The sequence below is a fragment of the Suncus etruscus genome, chromosome 4 (genome assembly GCF_024139225.1).
Source record: "Suncus etruscus isolate mSunEtr1 chromosome 4, mSunEtr1.pri.cur, whole genome shotgun sequence".
Classification (NCBI taxonomy): Eukaryota; Metazoa; Chordata; class Mammalia; order Eulipotyphla; family Soricidae; genus Suncus; species Suncus etruscus.
In genome coordinates this window covers 62608106-62631105 of record NC_064851.1, presented here as the reverse complement: position 1 = coordinate 62631105, position 23000 = coordinate 62608106, and the positions used below count along the sequence as shown (strand labels likewise).

General features: G+C 32.1%; 1 protein-coding gene and 1 non-coding gene across 6 annotated transcripts in view; both read left to right on the top strand.

The window, feature by feature from the left end:
* EPHA7 (EPH receptor A7) overlaps positions 1–23000 on the top strand; it is a 178822-nt gene that overhangs the window by 67548 nt on the left and 88274 nt on the right. The gene's annotated exons all lie outside the window — the stretch shown is intronic.
* On the top strand, positions 4341–4446 carry LOC126007412 (U6 spliceosomal RNA). The gene has a single exon (XR_007494987.1). It is a non-coding gene; the product is annotated as a U6 spliceosomal RNA (small nuclear RNA).

Genomic DNA, 23000 nt, shown 5'->3' with positions numbered 1-23000 from the left:
AAAGATGTATTTTATAACATGTTCACTTTAATATATTATCATTTATGATTACTATAAAAGCAAGTGATGAACAAAAATTCACTGAATAAGTCTGCTGCTTGCTTCTGTATGTAGTCACTGTAGTTCTACATGGAGCTATATTTTATATTTGATTTCTTCCTATATATTTTTCTTTAAGTTATTTCCTTCTTCCCAGACATTAAAAATTATGTTCCATATCATGGACTCAAGTATAAAATGTAGGAGACCATCTAACAGTTTGGAAACGTTACTCCTATTTTTAGTATACTTACAATTTGACATTACCTTTTTTTTTAGCCACATTTTATCTATTTTTAAAAATCATATAGACAATGAACAGAAGGTCAAATGATATTTCTATGAATATTAGATATTTATCTGATCTGTACACCAAGTCAGAATACCTGCTGCGTTACATACAGGTGTTATATTTAAAAATATACTAATCTGATTTGTTTTACAGTGTTCTCTTACAACTTTTATGTTTCATTATTTTCTTCAATCCAGGAATGAAATGGAAGAAGCTTAATTATTGTGTAATCGTGACTTTCATTTAGTCCATTTTCTGGACACGTTTCAACTCTTCTACAAATCATGAACAGTTTTCTTTGTAGTATTGTTAGGATTAGTTTGCTGACTGGAATTTATGAGAAACATAAAGAGTAGTGTGTCTTGATAAATCTTGTTTGCTTGCAGTGTTGTTTTTCATTTTCATCAGTTACCCTTTAGGAACAGAGGGCTACAAGAACACCTTTCTCCAACAGGTGTATCTTTGTACATTTGCCAATAACACTTTGAACGCAAACTCTGTGCATCTGATTTAGATACAGAAATTTTTATTTTGTGTTTGTTTGTGAATTTTCCTATTCTTGAGTTTTCACCTTGTAGACAGCTATTATGTAGATGTTATATTTAGTTCAGTTTTAATATATACTACTCTAAAATAGTTAGCTCATTTCTGATAAGGCTTTGTTTTCAAGTTCTTTTGAGAAATTATAGGTGATTTGGGGATAAATAGGCTATTAAAGGGAATTTGAAATCAATATTTGTCTTTTTATAAAATTTATTATGAAATCATCAAAAATATCACTGCGATTTTCTAAAAGCCACACTTGGAGAGGTTCTGGGACAACTTACCTCACAGAACTGTACTCCACTGCCAGGCTCAAGGTTTTGGAAATGTTTATTTTATTGTCTGGGACACATGCTGTGCTCTGCCTGGCTGTGCTTTGTAAAGATATGGAACTTTAATTCAATCTTCGGCAACCAAGTATCCAGAACATGCACTCCTGAATATAGTTATCTCTCTGACCAAGAAACTGTTTTTAAAGTTAAAATGTATTTGAGGGTTTAGAATCATATATTTATATTTAAATTATTAGTTTACTATTATTACTATTAGATTTCAGTAGATTGCTTTAATACTATTTATCTAAGGTTACTTTTTCTGGGTACTAATTGACCTTTTTTGTGTCAATTCCTAATACCTTTTTTTAGGCATGGCTTCTTGTTCAGCATTAAAGTTGTTCTTGAATGGAGTAACATGTTTTTGTTCTTTCCACAGCTTAGGTAAAGTGAGATGTACTAATTTATTAAAGCAAGAAAATGAGTAGCCTGTAAAGCCATATTTTTCAATAACTATCTTAATTGGACATTTTGTTTTATCTCTCTGCTGTTAGGTGTATAATAAACTTACCTAAGAGAACACAACATAAAAATTAGATTTAGTATCCCTCTGGGTAACTGAAATTACTCTGCTCTTGTTGTAAAACTCTGTTTTTTATTGTTCTTAGCTGTAAATAAGTGTATTGACAGTAAAGAATTAACAGCATATTCAGGAAGACTTTATTTAATTATGATGATGTAAAATACGTCTTATGCCATCTGATTTATCTAATTTATAACTCTGTTTGATTACCCCAGCATGCCTTTCATCTGTAAGAATTGCACCCTGGGGACTAGTCATCTTATTAATTCATCACTTGTTCTTTTATGGTTGCAATCCCATTATAGTATGAACATAAAGTGGTATTCTCCCCTGAAAGCTGCCAGCCAACTGGTTCCAGTCTAGCTGACCTTTTGTTTGGAACTCTGATCCTAATGGTTTTTCTATTGGCTTCTGTTTCTAATACAATCTCTCTTTTCTCTTATGGTATCATGATGAGGATAGGACAGCAGGAGTGAATTCCACACCTGCAATTACAGACTTTTATAAGGAGAAAAGACCTGCTTCAAGTTAACCTGTAGGCTTTTTTTTAATGCCTTTTGATTTATCTGTCACATGATCCATCAGCAATGAATAATTTTCATGGAAGGTGCACTTTAATTACATTCCCATTTGACTTGCATTATCAAGCCCTATCTAGGTAATTAATCTCACCAAGTATCCAATTTCGGCCTTTATTGCTGGCAGGCAGGTCTCTTGAATTATGTGTGCTTGAATGGGTCTCAGATCTTTTTAGCCAGGCCGACCCTGAAAGAGATCTGGTGCCTTCTAAATAAGTAGAGTTGTACCTAAAAACTTATACCAGAGTTTGTGATTAAATTGCATTGTATTTTTTTTACCAAACTTCGATATTTAATTAGATTTATATACTTTAAAAATAATGAATGTGTTTAACTCTAGGTGTAGTCAATCTTTATGTCCTTTTGAATATAACATACATTGTATACTTTAAGATATTGTCATAGTTAGCACCTAAACTTAAATATAGTTCTTTGTTCTGTCTTTGTAGTTGTATAACTTTTAGGGACATTTCTAGGTTAAATGCTATTTCCATTCTGCTTTTAATCCATCATTGTTTTCTATAATTGTATTTATTCTCATTAACAGATAACTCACCTTTCTGATTTTCTTCTCTTGTTTTTCTCATAAATTGCTTATACTACTTATACTATTAAATCTTTATATAATTTACATAACTATATGGTTATAATTTATACATTAAATCTTATACTAATTAATTTTCTCACTCTATTTAGTTTACATACAGACACATGCAATCATTCTGAAATATTTAACTTTTCTGTAATAGTTTTGTAATAATTCAGTACAACCATGCAAAACTTTTCTGTAATAGTTTTGTAATACTTTAGTACAACCATGCAAAATTTTTGTTATATGCAATGTTTTGCTGCTCTTCTCTGGACATTGGAAAGAAAAAAACCAATTGAATTTTTAAGCTGTTAGAAAACAAATTAAAATACATTTTGAAAAAGTTAGCTGTCTGTTTGAACGTGCTACAAATATCTTATAATTTTAAACAGGTATTTAGTGATTTGCAGAGCATAGGATGGTACTGTCTTCTATGCTAAAGGTACCCATAATATTTTGAAAAATTTGGATTTTTGATACTTTGAAAACATTTAGAGAAAGTGATGAGTACTTTCTCAGATTCTTTCATATTACATCAATACATGATATCAGTTATTTTTCCATAGTATCACTATAATATGGATATGATCAAAAACTTCTAATTTTCTGATATTTCTTACAAAAATGCTGTTCTTATCATCGGAATGTTATTTACCACTGAATTTGTAATGTTTTCCCTATCAAAAATAATTATATAACTAATATATTTTTTATCTGTTAATGTATAATTTAATGGTATCCTTTGTTAAAATGAAAAAAGTTGAAATATTTTAATGTAGTAATTTTTAAGTTTTGATTCCAAAAATTCAATATTATTTTGTTAAAAGTCACAAGAATAATTAATTGCAAGACTATTAAAAATTCTTGGTGAAGACGTAACATAATTTAGTATCATCCTAATTAGATGTGTTCATATTACTAACTTACAGCTATAGAATGACTAACTAGTTTTATAACTGGCTAGGAGTATTTATTACTTAATGATTAATTCTTCTAAAATTCTGAATAAATTTTGGTGCATAAATCATAAATACATATGCATACACTGGCATGCATTAAATATGCATAACTATGTATAAAGTCATAACCATTTAATATAGGCATATAGTATTAATATACTCTTCTGATAATTATTAATATGCATTAAATAGGTATATTTCCTTTATAATATTAACAGATATAACTAATATATTGTTTTTTAGTTAACTAATAGATTTTTAACCAGTATCCTATCTTCAGTATCTTTTGGCATTTTTGAGTCATGTTGTATTTTTCAATCATTTCTATTCTTTATTATAATACTATTTTGATTTGTGAACTTTGTAAACACATTAAAATGTTTAAAGCCTTAAATAAGAGTTCATTTGTATAAAATTTAAGAGTGTACGCAAATAGTTAAGTTTTGACTATAGTAATAATTTGTTAAACAAAAAAATTACATCTGGTGCACGCATCGGCAGCACATATACTAAAATTGGACAACACAAAGAAGATTAGCATGGCCCCTGCGCAAGGATGACATGCAAATTCGTGAAGCGTTCCATATTTTAAAAAAAAATCACATCTGATTTAGTTTTCTTTAAAAATATATGATTAGGAGATAAAATATGGTTAAATATAGATTTTTTGGTTTATTGATTTGCCAATAATATCTACTGCACAAACACTTTATATGGTCAATAGAGTTATTGAACCAAGCAGAATATTTACTGTTATCAAAATAAAGTTTTTTTTTTTTAATAGAGCATGTATAGAAAGTAGACTAAAAAGATATTTCAGATAAATTGTACAAAGAGCACTTAGAGGTTTTAATAACAATTGAACAAATTTATGCCTTTTTGGAAAATAATAAAATTTCTATATCTTACTGGTTAATCTATTATTACATGAAATAATACAAGAAAAAGCTTTATTAATAAAATTATTTTGTGGTTATCACTGTAAATATACTAGAATGGAATTCTGAACTGCTGTACTATAAATTTAACTGTCAAAGCACAGTCTCAAAACTAGCAATGTAATGCTGTTCATATTACTTACTCTTGTTGACTTCATTCTCATTTTCTATATCCCTGGCAATCAAACCTACAACAGTTTCCAAAAAACACAACATAATTTATACAATTCTATAAATTAATAGTTTGTATCAGATAGAAACTTTGTTTTTTTTTTTGTTTGTGGGCCACATCCGGCATTGCTCAGGGGTTACTCCTGGCTGTCTGCTCAGAAATAGCTCCTGGCAGGCATAGGATCCATATGGGACACCGGGATTCGAACCAACCACCTTTGGTCCTGGATAGGCTGCTTGCAAGGCAAATACCGCTGTGCTATCTCTCCGGGCCCCAGATAGAAACTTTCTTAAGTTGAACTTTCTATTTTAAAAATACTTTTATTGTCATTTAAAAGCCTATTTTGGAAGTTTTATATTTACACTTATAGAAATGATGCTAATTTAATTGTATATGTTGCCCTATATTTAAGAAATTTAAGTAGTATGAAATGTAGTTGGCACTATATCTATTTATGCATATATATGTATATGTATATCATATATACTATCTGTATAATATGGTTATCTTCCTTTATGTATAATATAAAAATGAATAATAATAACTGTTTTAAATTTAATGAATATATTTGAATTTAAAAATGAATATTAATATTTAATAAATATAGTTTTATTTACATTTAAATGATTATTATTTAGATTCAAATTATTTAAATTTAATAAATATAGTTTTTTATTTACATAAATGAAATAAAGAAGTTTACACTATTAATATGTGGTTCTTCCACCATTACATATAAGTTATAATGTATTTTGAGAGGAGGAAATATTAAATTGGGACAGAATTATCTTATAGATGTTAACTAAATTTATCGATGCAAACTGAATACTCTAATTTTCAATGACCTTGAGTTTTTCCTTAAAAGTGACCAGAGAAATGGTTTAGTGGTCGGACTCTTAACTCACATGCATTGAAACTGGATTTGTTACCTGCCACAAAATTGTGTCTCAGGAATGATCCCTAATTATTGTACCAGGAGTAAGTTCTGACTATTCCAGATGTGACCCAAAAATAAAAACAACAAAGAAAGTAATGGAATTTTTGTCCTAGGGCCAAAGATTGAACAAGGGTAAGGCACTTGTTTAGAATGAAATTATTTCTGGTTTTGCTCCCTTAAATACCACCACTAGTAACTAACCCTGAGCAAATACCAGAAATAATACCAGAAATAATCTCTGAGTACTTACAGGTATAGCATGCCTCCAAATGAACAATAAAAATAAAGTGTAGTTCTACTATCTATCTTCATTAAATTATAAGATAATTAGAAATCTGATTCATCAGGATACAAAGTCAACTGGTCAGTAATTCAACAGTAGGGTCCGAAAATGCAGGCCATGCATGTTGGTGTCAGGAATTTCAGATCCCTATAGAGCAGTGTTCACTAGGCCTTGTGGGACTTTTGGAAATCTAACTCAGGCCAAGGACATCCTAATACCCTCACTAGTTCCTCAGACCTCCTTTGTGTTCCTTTTTCAAAAATAAGCTTTTTGAAGATTATTTATTTATGTCCTATATCTGATTAATTTCTACCTTTCCATTGCTTATTTTTCTGCTGACTAGAAAATGAACAATTGAATGCAGATTCTTGCTTACAGGATTTCTACTGTCTCAGATTCTTAGGAAAACATTAGGAAGTCAAAATATATGAAACACGAGAGCTGGGGTTGGGATAAAGAAAGGCTGGAAAGGCAAAGCAACATTTGTATACATTGCATTTTTGGTTGGTATAATATATGACTTGACAAACATACCTCCAGAGCATTGTTTTGTCTGCCTTTTAAATTTCATGCCTTGGGATTGTAGTAAGGCATCCTGGAAATGTTTTTTGATCTCTTATTCTTTACTAGCCTTCCCTTCCTTTCTCCTCACAGTACTTTTTCTCATCTCCTACTCTTTCCTTCTCCTTTTCTTCCCTTTCGTTTGTTTACTCCTGCATTCCTTTCACCTATTATTGCTCTTAGCTTGTCTTCCTTGACTTCCTGTTTATTTTAGTAAAGCGCACCTAAGGGCAGAAAAAATGCAGGTGTGTTCAGCAAGTCATAGAAATGGTGAATGAAGAGCACATTGTTTCCTAAAAATTGATCCCAGGTGGCTGCTGGTTTTTGTTTTGTTTTTTTTCCTGTGATATTTACTTTTTTTGGAATTACATATAACTTGAAAGCTCCACGTTTGAAAATAACTATAGGCTTGCTTTTTTATATGGAAAATAAGTACTAGGATTTTTTTTTCTGCTAGCTTTCTATGAGGGAAATCTCTTTATTATCTACTGAACATATTAACAGAAATGTGATGAGTTTTGAATAGCTATTGAAGCTCTTCAATAAAAGTCAGCACTAGTTGAATTGATTTTATATTTGTAAAAGTAGGGTTTCACAGGGTAGAATTAACCTAAGAATTACCCATACAAAAAATGGGTCTTAGTTTTAATCTCTATCTCAAAGAGTAAATAGTCTTTTGTTACAGCCTTTTCCAACCTCTATGTAAATACCTTCACTTTACTACAAGATCTTGTGATTGTGACCTTCTGGAAATGGTGTGCAGTCATTGGAACCCCTCTTTTTGATCTCTAGTAATCTTTGACATTATTGAACAGCCTTATCCGTGAGGATCTTTCTCCAGTGTTCTGAGTCAGTCTCCCATGGGAGAAAAAACTAGGTTTTTAAATTGTGAATTTGAAAACAAAGCAGAAGTGTACTCTTCTATTGTTTAAGATACTTCCTCTGAAGTCTCACTGTGATAAATGTACCTTTAGCCAATGCAGTAAAACAACACCACCAGTCACTTTTAATTACTCTTTTGTACTTCAAACCTGTTTTGCTGAACCATCTCCAACCCCTTTGCCTGTATATGGCCAAAAAAAAAAAAAAAAAAAAAAAAAAAAAAAAAGGAGGGAGTTCATGGTTGTCTTTGTTTTTCCTTTCTTTCTTTTATATATGGTTTGATATAAGTATTGATATTAGAGTACTTTCTGCATAAACTTTAAACTCAGACAAAAATTGGTAAAATGTAAGGATGCCATTGGAAGTAAGAAGTCATTTGCTTGAGCAATAACTGATTTTGAGCTGAAGCTATGAAAGAACCACTAACTTCTGTCTAAGTTTTACATTGCTTTGAACAGATAGACATATATTAGTCCACACAGACATTGGGTACATGTTATCAAGCAGTTTCTAACTTACAAAATGTAAATAAAAAACAAAACTGATGTATGCCTTCCAATAGCGCTTGATTTAGTCATCCTAAACTCATTTGAGAAAGCATAACCAGACACTTAAAAAAAAAGTATAACCATATTCCTCTAGCAACCATTAATATTCAAGGTAGCACTGCAGATAAAGCTATGCAGTAGTCTATTGTTTTTCTTTCTTCAAGTAAAAGAAAGTAAATTTTGGAAAAGGTTGGGAGGCTTGTTACCTGGTATATTATATGAACTAACTTCTTTATATTTTATGATACTACCTTGTGTGTTTTTATAGTATATAAATTATAATTTAACCATATCCAACTTTTATTAGGTAAAAAAAATACCATCTGTGCCTTTCTTCTGAGCTTGTAAAGAAGCTTAATGTATCTCATGTTCTCACTATACTCAGATCTTTTTCTTGTTATTGTAGAATATCACGGTAGGAAGAAGAGTCTCCACATTTATAATGTGATTCATAATAATAATTTTATTATTATTAAATAAATATTTATGTCTTTAGAATTTTATTGATTGCAAAGGGGAAATAAATAATTTATAGGTAACTATAAGTTAGTGAAGAGGCTGTTATAATTTTGAAAATATAATGTTCCAGTTTTCTAAAATATTTGTTATAAATAGCATAGGGTTTAAAAATAAAAATAAACTTAATGATTATAAAAAAGCACCAAATTACAGAATAATTATTGGTATAATAAGTTTTTCCCCCTTGCTCCTTTTGTTCTGCTTCATGGCATCTATCTTGTGGTCTATCTGACTAAACAAGCATTCTTTTTAAATGTACAATTATTTAAGTGCTTTTAAAAGTAATTTCTTATTTTAGTGACATCCAGAAATTTTAACCATTTTAAATTATAATGTAATTCCAAGGAAATTGTAACCTTTTAAATAGAAGTCACGTTCCATGCTTTTTCAGAGCAGTTTACTTATAACCCTAGACAGATAATATATCACATATGCAAATAACTATGTTTTGCATTGCGTGAAGTTCTCATTCTTAAAACAAAATACTACCAATAGTAATATTTTGGTTTTGGGCCACATGCTTCAATGCTGAGTGCTTATTCCTAACTACATTCAGGGATCACATCTGTAAGCTCAGGGGCCCATATGCCAGAGATCAAGCCCAGGTCAACCACTATCATGGTAAGAATCTTACCTAATGTACTATCTCAGGTGCCCAAACAAATGAATTTCATAATATTTTTGAATTCTCCATATATTTTACAAAATAGAAAATTAATATTGAATTTTATAAAGATATGTAGATATTCATTCTTTTTTTGTTTAGGTATTCATTCTTGCTACTTGATTCCCCAGGTGCCAAATCACAATAATTTTGTGAAGGATATGTCATTTGTCAGAAACCAGGCAGAAGTTGAACTGATTGTCTAGGATATTGTATAAGGCTGTAAACATACTGTGTGAGCTAACTGTGAGTCTAGACTTTACTGTGGCTTTGTCTCTTATTTCCTGTTTTACTTTACTCTTTAGTCCTTGGTTTATAAATATTTTACTTTATTTCCGGTAAAAAAAAATCAATTCTAACATAAAATGTGATACAGACTCATATAGTTAATTTTTTAAATATGGCCAATGTATTATATTATATACTAATTTTGGATCCTGCTAAAGGCAAGACATACAGATATATTTATGACTACTTATAAAGTGAAGAATGACCATTAAATTGATTTCCACCAGAGTTAGAGTATTGATAATTCTTATATGCCACCTTCACCTTATTAAGTGTTGAATTTATTATTTAGAATTTGTCTTCTTCCTTCCTTCCTTCTTTCCTTCCTTCCTTCCTTCCTTCCTTCCTTCCTTCCTTCCTTCCTTCCTTCCTTCCTTCCTTCCTTCTTTCTTTCTTTCTTTCTTTCTTTCTTTCTTTCTTTCTTTCTTTCTTTCTTTCTTTCTTTCTTTCTTTTCTCTCTCTCTCTTTCTTTCTTTCTTTCTTTCTTTCTTTCTTTCTCTTTCTTTCTTTCTTTCTTTCTTTCTTTCTTTCTTTCTTTCTTCTCTTTCTTCTCTTTCTCTTCTCTCTTTCTTTCTCTCTTTCTCTTTCTCTCTTTCTTTCTTCTTTCTTTCTTCTTTCTTTCTTTCTTTCTTTCTTTCTTTCTTTCTTTCTTTCTTTCTTTCTTTCTTTCTTTCTTTCTTTCTTTCTTTCTTTCTTTCTTTCTTTCTTTCTTTCTTTCTTTCTTTCTTTCTTTCTTTCTTTCTTTCTTTCTTTCCTCTCCCTCCTTACTTTCCTCCCTCCCTCCCTCCCTCCCTCCCTTCCTTCTGTCCCCTGCCTCTTTCCCTCCCTCTCTGTTTCCTTCCTTTATTTCTTCTTTTTTCCTTTTACTCTCTTTTTCTTTCTTGCCACAGGTAAGAGTAAACCCAGTGATTCTAGATGGTTCCTCCTAGTTCCGCACTCAGGAATTATTCCTGATGGTGTGTGGTGGACTATAGATCCTAAGTATTAAGCCTGGGTTGGCCATGTGTATAGCCAATATTCGTACTCCTGTACTATTGCTCTGGCTCCTAAATGTGTTTTTATTTTTGGAAAATTCAGGTTATAGAGTCATTTTTATACATATAAATTTAAATATCAAGTTAATTAGTATTGACTTATATTACTATTAACCTGAGCCAGCATTTCATGCTTAACACTGAGCACATTAGCATCATATACTGACTTTCAAAATCTCAGTTTCGTATTGCCAACTCAACATGATTGGAAGTAGTCCCTATTAGAGAGAAAGGGAAAATGTAAAGGAAAATGAAAAATTATCTGACTTTAGCTACAGAGTATAAATTAGAAAATTTGAAAGGGAAACATTGTTCATCTCTACTTCTTTTAGCATTATTATTTTACTTCTTAGTTACTATTGACTAAAAGTACTAAACAGTACTAAACAGTACTGTTTGTGATAAGATTTCATGAATACTGGGCCCGGAGAGATAGCACAGCGGTGTTTGCCTTGCAAGCAGCCGATCCAGGACCAAAGGTGGTTGGTTCGAATCCCGGTGTCCCATATGGTCCCCCGTGCCTGCCAGGAGCTATTTCTGAGCAGACAGCCAGGAGTAATCCCTGAGTACTGCCGGGTGTGGCTCAAAAACCAAAAAAAAAAAAAAAAGATTTCATGAATACTGGTTTCCAAATTACAACTTCTACCAGACATCTATTTTCCTTCCCCATTTTCTCAGGGTCACTCCCTCTTTTACTACCTAATCCCAGTCTCCCTGCTAGAGTAAATTTAATTCATAGCTAGTTCTCAAGTTATACTTCCTTTGGCTATTTGTTACTTCCATACTGTGTATCTTTATATCCCACACAGATTACTCTGTTTCAGTTGCCTCTTCTGGCTGCCTTTACTCAGCCTAGTATCCTCTATTTCTGTCCACAAAGAGGAAAGTTTATGGTTTTCTGTCTTCTCATATAATCATTTAATATTACATTTTGTAAATGAAATATGTAGTTTTTTTAATCCAGTCATATGTTCTTGGACACTTGTTTTCAGATTTTGACTATAGTGCCCATAATAACACTTTCTTTTTCTAAATCAGTAATATTACTTATTGTAGTACTTTTTGCCAAGAGTTATACATTAAACTCTACATAGTTAAATCTGTTCCAAATATTACTAATTTACACAGCATCATGGATCATGATCAGGAGGCATGTCTTTACTTTCTAGTTCTGCTACAGTAGTAATAAGTGAAGCTGATCTCTCAGTGAAAGAATTTTTTTATATAATCTAATAAAAATAATTGTGAAAATGGAAAACTATTTAAGAAGTTCTAGGAAATTTATCATTTATCATTTAGCCTTACTAATTAACTTTTATACTATTTTATGAATGGAATAGATTCACTGAGAGATGCCCACATCTTTTCAAAAGCCTACAAAAAAAATGGAAAAGTACTTGAGAAACCAAACATTTCTAGATTCATTGCTTATAGTAAAGAACTTGCAAATCCTTCTTTATGGTGGGTCACATAAGGCTTCTTCTAGTTCTTTGCTCAGGGATCACTTCTGATGGGACTCCGAAGGAGATAATATGGGATGTTTGGAATCAACCAGGCTCATCTACATGTAAGACATGTGCCCTACCCATTATACTGCTATCTGGCCCCATTATTCACATTTTTTATCAGCTAAATACTTTGATGAGCTCATGAACCATATGCTTTTGTTGTGTTAGCATATCTAAAAATGACAATTTTCTTCCCTTATTTGTATTTATATTGTTTATGATCTGTCTTAATGTTAATTGATAAAACCTTTTAAACCTTTGTCTAAAATAAAAGCTGATGTTGGCAGTTAGGCATTTCTGCAAGTTTCACTTAGAGTATAACCTCAGTAACAAGGAATTAGTTACTTTTGTGTATATTAATATTGATTTTTTACAAGCATGGTTCTATTTTTATGTTACCTTTAATCATGAAATATGAACATAAATTTACATAATGTAATGTTAGTTAAATGTATTTTTATTTTATCATCTTTAAATTAGAAGATCATAACAACCTATTTTTAAAGTGTTATTTTTTGAGATATTTTTGTAATATTGGTTATATAGATTAAGAAAACCAGGTTGGGAGTCATAGATAGTATGACCAGGTTGGGGGTCATAGATAGTATGAAATGCCTGCTTTGCATGCAGGAACTCAAGGTTTATTTCCTAGAACCTTATGGGCTATCAAGTACCCAAATGAAAGTAGCCATTAAAGCACCACCAATATGACTCAAAAGAAAAAGAAAACATCCAGAATAGAAAAGAAATTCATGTTATATTTGTCTTTTCTTTCATTTTACCCTAACCTTGTGAATTTTTTCTTATAATTTATGCTGTTGCTTTGAGGGGATATATTAGATAATTGGGATAACATGAAAATTTTGTAATGAGGATATATTATTAGGAAAAATGAATAGTAACCCTATAAAACTTCCTTGAAAATTGTTTTAACTGAGGAAACAATGTCTGAAGTGCAATCTTGATATTTATTCTAATATAAGTGGTGTAAGTCCAACTACCTTTATTTTGAGTGGGAAGTGCGGAAAAACACCAGTAGGTGATGTATTTTCAAAAAGATGCAAATTTTGTACCACCAAAATATTCAAGTCACTGATACTTGAAAATCACTACTTAAATATTCCTCATTTATCTTTATTTACATTTATCTACATTTATTTACATTTATATGCACAATATCTTTACATTTATCTTTTCTATTATTCAAAAATATTTGTTTCTGGCCTGGAGTGGTGGCACAAACAGTAGTACATTTGCCTTGCACACGCTAATCTAGGACGAACCGTGGTTTGTTCCCCCAGTGTTCCATATACCTCCAAGCCAGGAGCGATTTCTGAGTTGCATATACAGGAGTAACCCCTGAGTGTCACCGGGTGTGGCAAAAAATGTTTAGCATAAAATTTTATACATTATTTCACATAAATTTTATACATTGGTTTAGGTTCTTTTAGAAAGCCCTGCTCAAAAAGGACAATTTTTAAAAAAATTCTTTATTATGGGCCAGGGAGACATTCTGAGAACATTGATGGTTCCCTTTCATGCAGCAGACTCTGGTTTGATTCCCTGAACTGACCACATCTGTTTCCCTAAACACAAAGGCTGGCGTAGCCATTGATCACTGCTTGGTGTGGCCATAAAACCAAAATAAGCTTTTAGTGAGGTGCACAGTGGAACAGAAAATCTATATTGCATTTATAATGTATGTTAAAAATTAGATGATGCACGCAAATTCGTGAAGCGTTCCATATTTAAAAAAAAATTAGATGATGCCCAAGTATTGGTTGTAGGAAAGTCATAAGGTGAGTTTCAGAGTGGATATGGTTCCTCAAAGGCAGTTTGGAGAATTTCATTGAGGAGATGATAGTTGAATAACAGTTTGTTTAAGGTATGAAATCAAGTCCCAAAGTCTGAAGATTATTCCAATTGGGAAAAAAACAGAGCAATGTCCTGAGGAAAGAACATGCTTAGTATGCTTTAAGATATAGTGGTGTAACTGGTATGGAGAGATAGAGGAGAACAATAAAGTGGAGGTCAGACTGTTAATAGGGTTTAGGTATATATTGCATTGGTCCATGCAGGTCATTATATCCACTGACTTTAGATTAAAATCGAAAGCCAGTCATGAGATTTACAGAGAATGGACATCAACCTAATTCTATTTTAGTGGTACCATTGGACTGCTGTGTTAAGACTAGATAAGAGGAGATGAAAGGCTGAATCAGGAGATTAGTTATATTAGTTAGGGAGCTATTGTAATAAGCTGGAAAATGGCTAAAGGTGGCTGACACTATATTGGTAGAATGGAATACTAAGGAATAGTGTTCACAGTCTGGATATATATAGCAGATAGAATTAATAAGATTAGCTGACTGTTTTATAGTGGACAGGAGGAGAGATGATCAAGGGTTACTGAGAGGATTAGCCTGAGCAATGGAAAAGATGAAATTGCTTATGACTCAGATGTAGATTATTATGAAGGAAACGGGTCTGAAAAGTAGAATTGCATTTAGTTATGCTAAGTTTAAACAATATATAATTGCTTCCAATTGACTGTGCAGTTCTATAATTTATGGGTGGGGACGGAATTAGTTATATAAAAATGTAATTATCAGCATGGCTTTGGATTCATGAAACTAAACAAAACAACAAAGGGAATTATACAGAATAAAAGAGAATTCTGATATAATTGCTTGTACTTAAATGCCATGTTTCTTATCTCAAGACCATGGCGGGTTTTTTTTTTTTTTTTTTTTTTTTGTGGTGCTTATCATTATTGTTGGAGTCCTCACTGGATATCTGACACTTCTTTTTGTACTGGTGGAGTGTTTCACCTTGTTTTTCTCCTTTGTCTCTCAAACTGATGATGAGAGCCTCTAGAAGGATTCCACCCATTTTCGGCATATTAGACTTTTACCCCAGTTTATTACTTTTCTTCAAACAAAACCACATAACTTGAACTAGCTAGTCCTGCCTCCCAGTTAGAGGGGGAAATAAGGGAGGCACCAGGACCAAACAGGTGCAAGACTACTAAGTAGTAGGCTAGGTACAGAGGGGACCACATATTCTAGCAGCCCTGGGGGTGAGGGAAGAGAATATTGGAGGTAGGACGAAAACGGAGGTGTAGGGAGAACAAATGGGTGATGGGAATCCCCCCTTATTTTATTTAAATATGTACCTAAAATATTATTGTCAACAATATGTAAGCCACTATGATCAAAATTAAAATTATATTAAAAAATAATGTATAGGAAAATACTTGTAAACAGAAAAGAGGGAGAAATAAAAAACATTTTGATAACAATAAAAAATTTCTTATAATATTCAGTGAATTACTTAGAATCATCAGTTATGAAAGGTAATTAATACATCCAAGAGAGTGTTCTACATTGTAATTGGACTATTCATGTTCAGTATACATGAAAAAATATATATTTTTATGAATATAGAATTCTCCTTATACAAACTTAAGATTATAGTTAATGTCATGACAATATTAAATTGATATCTGAGCTATATTTTTAAAATTTTTTTTTTTTTTTTTTTTTTTTTGGTTTTTGGGCCACACCCGGTAACACGCAGGGGTTACTCCTGGCTATGCGCTCAGAAGTCGCTCCTGGCTTGGGGGACCATATGGGACGCCGGGGGATCGAACCGCGGTCCGTCTCCTAGGCTAGCGCAGGTAAGGCAGGCACCTTACCTCCAGCGCCACCGCCCGGCCCCCCTGAGCTATATTTTTAACCAGGAAATTTTTTATTGACTACTACTGTATGACTGGTAATTTACGAAGGACTAAGTATTTGTAGATGAAATTGTTCTAATGTTTCAAAAAATTCAAGGTTATTAGTGGAGATAAATATCAATTTTCTTTTCTTTTTCACTATGAAAATTTGAAATTTTTATTAACTATGACCAGCTGTCATAATTAAATATAAAATAAATAAATATATATAAAATATATATAATATATAATATATTTATTATATATAATATATTATAATTTGCTGTATAAGTTTTGGTAAAGACATTTGAAAGTTTATGACTCTAGAATTATTATTCTTGATTCTACTGGATTTCACTGATGGTGAAGACAGGGTGTTATATATATTTTTCAAGTAAGTGTAGGCATCATAATTAAATTTATCTTGAGCCAATGTAAACAAAAACATATTTATTTAAGCTTATGTGTTTTATGATAGAGCTTTTTCTTGACAAATGCTTGAAATAAGCAATTTTGCTTCAGTTGTAGTTTTATGACTCAAAGTCCTTTTTCCAGGAAATCCAATATATTCAGATTCTGTAAAATTGGCCTTGGTATATGTAAAGTATGAAGAATATAGTAAGTTGAAAATAAGTTTTACTGATTTCAAAATTGTTTTTTAGGCATCCATTTTCAATGTTTCAAATATTTTAATATTTTTATTTTGTTAAATAATCCTTTATTTATCTTTTATTTTTAATTGAATGTTTAGTAGATAGTTTTGATCAAATTAGATGTAGAATGTAACAAAAAAAAGGAGTAGGAAAATGTTATATTCTGACTTCTTATTTTAAATATAACTTGAAATCTTATACAAATATTCCAGAAGATCTTTATTTTTAATAAATAACCCATCTTAATGTGGTATATGTTTTAAATTGTCTTGATATTTTTATAAACCTCAATATATTTTTTATGAAGGAAAACATGATTAAAGACATTTTATTACTAAAATAAGATAATTGGGATCCAGAAGGCTAGTCCAGCAGGTAAGTAGCTTGCCTTGGATGATACTAATCCAGATCCAAACCCAGCCTTCCATATTTCCTGAGCACTGTCAGGAGTGATTCCTGAGTGCAGAGTGAGGAGTGATCCCTGAGTATTACTAGGTTGGTCTCAAAACACAAAATAATAGAAAATAAGAGGTGACTTGAGACATAGTTTAGTAGATAAGACCTTGCCTTGCAAACATCAGACCTAGGTTCAATCCATGGGACACATATGATCCTCTGAGCAACAGCAAAGTCATCTCTGAGTGAAGGGTCAGAAATAGTCTTTAAGCACGACTGTGTGTGTCTCCCAAACAAAACACAAGTAAGTAATGAATAAATAAATAATTAAATAAATAATAAATAAATAAATAATTGAGCACCACTCTATCAATGTCTCCTCTATTTCTCTCTATCCTCTCATCTCTCCTCTCCTTCACTCTTTTCGCATTTCTATAAATTTATTTAAATAAAATGATTTCACTTTACAATATGAAAAATTACAGAAGAAAAGTGATATAACATTAAGGTCAATATCCTAAAATATTCAAATCCATTATTTCCAAATTTCATTGTTCTACTTGATGTAGTATTAAAATGGGTTACATTTTATGCAAGGATTTCTATAAGTATTAATTCTGAATTTTTTCAACTAATATATTTTTTGGGAGGTGATTAGAAATTGGGACACACCCAGCAGTTTTCAAGGCTTACATGTTGCCTTAGATTAGACGGTCAGTCACTGTAATGCTTGTGGGACCATATGTGTTTCTGAAGCTAGCTAGAACTAGTTTAGCCAACTGTATGTCTCTTATCTGCTGTACTGTCTCTTTGGCCCCATGTGTATAATATAAAAATAATTTCTGGGGCCAGTGCAGTGGCACAGTGGTAGGGTGTTTACCTTGCATGCTGCTGACCCAGGACAAACCTTAGTTCAATTCCCTGGCCCATATGGTACCCCAAGTCAGGAACGATTTCTGAGTGTATAGCCTGGAGTAAACTCTGAGCATCACCAGACGTGGCTCCCCCCAAAAAAAATTCTCACTAGGTAACATAGGTAATTATTTCTACTGTTGTTGGGATTTTTTTCTTCTTCCTAAGAAGGTAGAGATATAGAGGGATAGGGTAATGTTAGCTTCTAGATTTCCTGAAGAATATTTTCTATGTATATTCCTTATCTCACTTCCCTCCTATACTTCATGTGACTACTATACTCCTATACAATTTGTGCCTAATATCCTATTAACCTATGTTATGTATGTCTCTTTTATGTTATATGTCTGTGTTTTTAATGTATAACTACATAACTGTATGTATAGGTTTAAATCTAGATTATATGCATGTTTCTTCCTGTCCTATATTTGCCTACCATCCAAATTAATAAACCTATGCCTAGAAAATATTCTTATATTTTATGATAAAATATATGCATTTTAAAATAATTTTTTCTCCAGATTAGCATTACTAAATGTGAAATAGAATAGCAGGTAGAAAATCAACAGGACTAAGGGCTTGCCCCATATTCTCCTTATAAAATAAACTGCTTCTTTCAGTTCTGGATATGAGTGCAACAGTTTTCTCTGAATTCGTGGCTAAGGATATGATTTGCAAGAAGTTTAAGAGTTCTGAATTTTTTTATGTTATTTATTTTTGCTTTCCTAGGTGCTAAGGAATGCAAATGTGTCTGTCTCTGTTAAATACTGATATTAGTGATTCTTCCTTTTCTTCAATATATGTCTGTAATCTGCAGAATAGTCTGATCATATTTTTCCCAATAGGCTCACAGATTTTCAAAGTGTGGTGCACAGTGTTATCAGGAGATAAATTACAAACTTCTTATAATAAGCAAGTTGTTTTTCCTGGACTTATTAGTTCTGTGGTCCATTTTTGTCTCAATGAAATTTACACTTCACTTTTCTTCAAGCATTTATCTGCTCTTTAATTTCCTAATATCTAATAAGGATTCTTCCACAACTAGAAAATCTAATAGCTTCTGAATTTATGAGCTATCTTTGCAATATCTCAGATTAATTTGACTTTGAAGTAGAAAATTCTAAAACTATTCTGCATAACCAAAGTTAGAGGAGTAGATTTTGATGGATATTCTTAAAATGTAATTATAAATATTTTGTTAATAAATGACCAATTATTAAAAGCTATGTGTGCATAAACTTAATGCAGATATATATTTTTTAACTCATGCTATAAGGACTGAGGAGATATCACAAAGATTTCTATGCCATTAAAGCACATCTTTGTATGTAGGAGCTCTGGATTTGGCCCCCGGAACAATGTGGTGCTCCAAACAGTGCCAGTATTGACCCTTTTAATAGTATGACAGGAGTATATTCTTAGGACTTAGGTGCCATCCCCCCAAAAAATTTAGATTCATTAATATTAATTTTTATTCTCCCTAACAAAGCACACCAAAGAAAACACCAATTCTTCTGTTAAAAATGCCAATATAATATCTTGTTTTGAAAAAGCCTGGGTGCCCCTTCATGCGTGGTTTAAGACAACTTGGCAACAGCAGCATAAACAAATAATACTTGTATTCATGACTAAATACATGTGCAATATGCAAGTTGAAAAACTTCTGGACTTAAGATTTTAATATTTCAGTTGTAGATAACTCTCTTTGAAAACATAGCTTCTTATACAGATTTGGTTGTGAAAATGTTTAGTTGAGCAGATGGAGATACAGCTGGTAGAGTGTATGTTTGTCAGGAAATCTGGCATTTAACTATATCCAAAAATGATATCAAACTGAAAGATGCTAAAGAGCAGCCCTCTGAGAATGCCAGTAGGATCAGTTAGGGGTAGTTTCTCTCGATTTTTATTTTCTAACCTTGCCAGAATGTTTTAATCCAGATGGAATTTTTAATTTTAAAATAAAATATGAGAAAATGTAAATAAAATTGCCAAGCAGTTGCCTTTCAAAATCTTGATTACAGTAGGCCAGAAAACATATGCTACTTCTGTGTTGGAATTTGGTACCTAATGAAAGCATAGATCTGTAAGCATACAGATTCAGTTAAATTTTTTGCAGTTTATATTCTTTATACTTAAAAGTTATAATTTTGGTTTCTTGACTTAAACTGTAGTAGTGATGTAGGATAATGAGGAGAGCAGTGACTGAAAGAAGGAAAGCATTTGAAAAAAGATAATGGAGTCCCAAATGTATTTGATAACATTTTGCCATATTGGCCGTCCATATTTACACACACTGATAGGGATAAAAGGACAGTTTAATAAGAAACAATACTATATTTATACTTCAGTGTAGGGTTATTTTATTGATATGTAGCCTACTTAGTCATTTCTTTCTGAGACAGCTGAATAGAAATGAGCTGTTTTGTCAAAACACTTCCTGCGATATGCAAAAAAGTTCCACTAGACACATTTCAAGTGGTGATGATGTTGATGACAATGATGACTATATGATGATTATGATTATTATTTTTGTGGGATGTAAAGTTTGAGTCACACCTAGCTATGTTTATAGCTTACTCCCCCATGCTCTATTAAGGAAACATTTGATAGTACTTGGAGGGCCATGTAGTATTAGGATACAACTGAGGATTAATTGAAAGGAGGACAAGTGCCTTATCCCTGGGCACACTCTCTCTCTTGCTCTCTCTCATTCTCATTCACTCTTGCTCTCTCTCACTCTCTCACATGCCCTCAGGCAATTTTTTCTAAGTGCAAAGAATGAACAAAATTAAGACTTGCAATTAATCGTAATGTTTTTGGCACATCATCTTTCCCCCTTTCAACTCTCTATTAGTAAAATTGTAAATCAAATTCTTAAATTTTCTAAACAAAAAATTAACCACAAATATTAATTATTAATTGAATGTCAGCAACTTTCATGCTCTGAACACACACATACATACACACTGTAGAGGATGTAATGGAATGTCACCTAAATAATTGTTGTTGTTGTTTTTTTTTATTTGAGCCATTCCCAGCAATGCTGAGGGTTTACTCTTGGATCTACACTCAGGAATTACACCTAGCAGTGCTCGAGAGGCCATATGACATTCCAAGAATAGAACCCTGGTCAAAGGCAAACAGTTTGCCGACTGTATTATCACTATATCCAAGTCCCTTAAATTCTAGGAACTGCACCTATGATGAATGAAACTATAAAAGATCACTTTGAAGTTTAGCATTAGAGAGTTTTATGACTCAATAATTACCAAGGTATGTTTTATATTAAATTAATCTAACAGAGACTGGAGAGAAAGCATAGCAGTAGAGCATTTGCATTGCACTTGGCAGATGAACCTGTCTTCAATTCCCATATCCCATATGGTCCCCTAAGTCTGCCAAGAGTAATTTCTCAGCACGGACCCAGTAGTAACTTCTGAGCACCATGGGTATGGCCCCAAAACCAAATAAATAAATAAATAAAAATGAATTAATTTAACAAATACATGCTGTTGTGGTCTAATTTGTAAATATTATTCATTTAAATAAAGTTTTTCTAAAATGCTCCTGATTCAGTCCCACAGATCTATGAAAGAGCACATTTAAATTACTGCTTTAAAATACAAGTTTTATCCAAGGTTGTCTATAACATTACCTGGAGGCAATCCTCTACCAGGGAAGACTCTACCACTGCTCTGACATCAACCTACTCAAAAGAGACTTTCCTTAACACTGAGAATACTTAACAACAACAATGACCTGCTTACTGGACTGGGCTTTCTGTATTGCCCCTTAATTGTGAGGTGATACTAGAGGATACTCCACACCAGCCTGACTTCAATGTAGGATGTGCAGATTCCAGGATCTTTAATACAGAAACCTGATGCCAACCATAAAGACTACATGAAAAATAAAACTGTATTGGCACTACAGACAATGACTTGGATTGAACAAACCAGTTTGCCTGGAGCCTAGAATTGGTCTGATGCCAGGAAACTTCAGGGGGTTAGGGTCTCCTTGTTATTTAGACTAAGGCTTTTCCTTTTCATGTCCCCCATATTTTGGTGGGCCTATGCAAACAATATTTGCCACTGTAACACCGTTTTTTACTGTGCTCCTTTGACTCTAACCCTTAAAAAAACTCTTAAAATTTTGATGTTAACTTAAACCAATATGCATGTGCAAGAAAATATTAAAAAATATACTGTCTTCAATGTTTAAGGGAGTCACATAAATTTCATGGCTTTAGATTGCTTTGTGTACTGCTAAGAAATATTATAATGTACTATAATCTGGGGAATTCTGGACAAAGTAATTGTACATGGGTTTGACTTATTTTTCTTAATGTTCTTTGACTGTGAGTTTAATATTTAGGCGTCATCAAGGGGATTTCTTATGAGAACTCTGTGTATGGGCGATTGTCCTTTCACTGTAACTTTACCTTGTCCTCTTTGCATCATTCTTCTCATAATTAAAAATAAAAAATTAAAAAAATATATGAGTTTTGTCCAAACCATAGGCTGAGGAATCCATGTGCCCTTGACGCACCTTTTAGTGAATTTAGATTTAAAAGCTGATTTATGAAGAATATAAATCCTTATATGCAGTGTATGTTGTCAGAAAAGTATCCCCGGTATGAACTTAAAAGGAATATTTTCATCTTCCTTCCAGGTTGATTTTCTATTTCAGTTCACGAAGTAAAAAGAGATAATTGCTATTAATAAGAGTAAAGATGCTTGCTTTTTATTTATTGAATTCATATTTTATTTTATTTTTTTATGTATTTTTTTCAGATTTACAGTACTTTATTATTCTTTTACCTTCTAGATAATTCTTTTTTATATTTTATTTAAACACCTTGATTACATAAATGATTGTGTTTGAGTTTCAGTCATGTAAAGAACACCACCCATCACCAGTGCAACATTCCCATCACCAATGTCCCAAATCTCCCTCCTCCCCACCCAACCCCTTCCTGTTACTCTAGACAGGCTTTCTATCTTCCCTCATTACATTATCATTATAAGATAGTTCAAAATGTAGTTATTTCTCTAACCTAAACTCATCCCTGTTTGTGGTGAGCTTTCATGAGGTGAGCTGTAACTTCTAGCCTTTCTCTCTTTTGTGTCTGA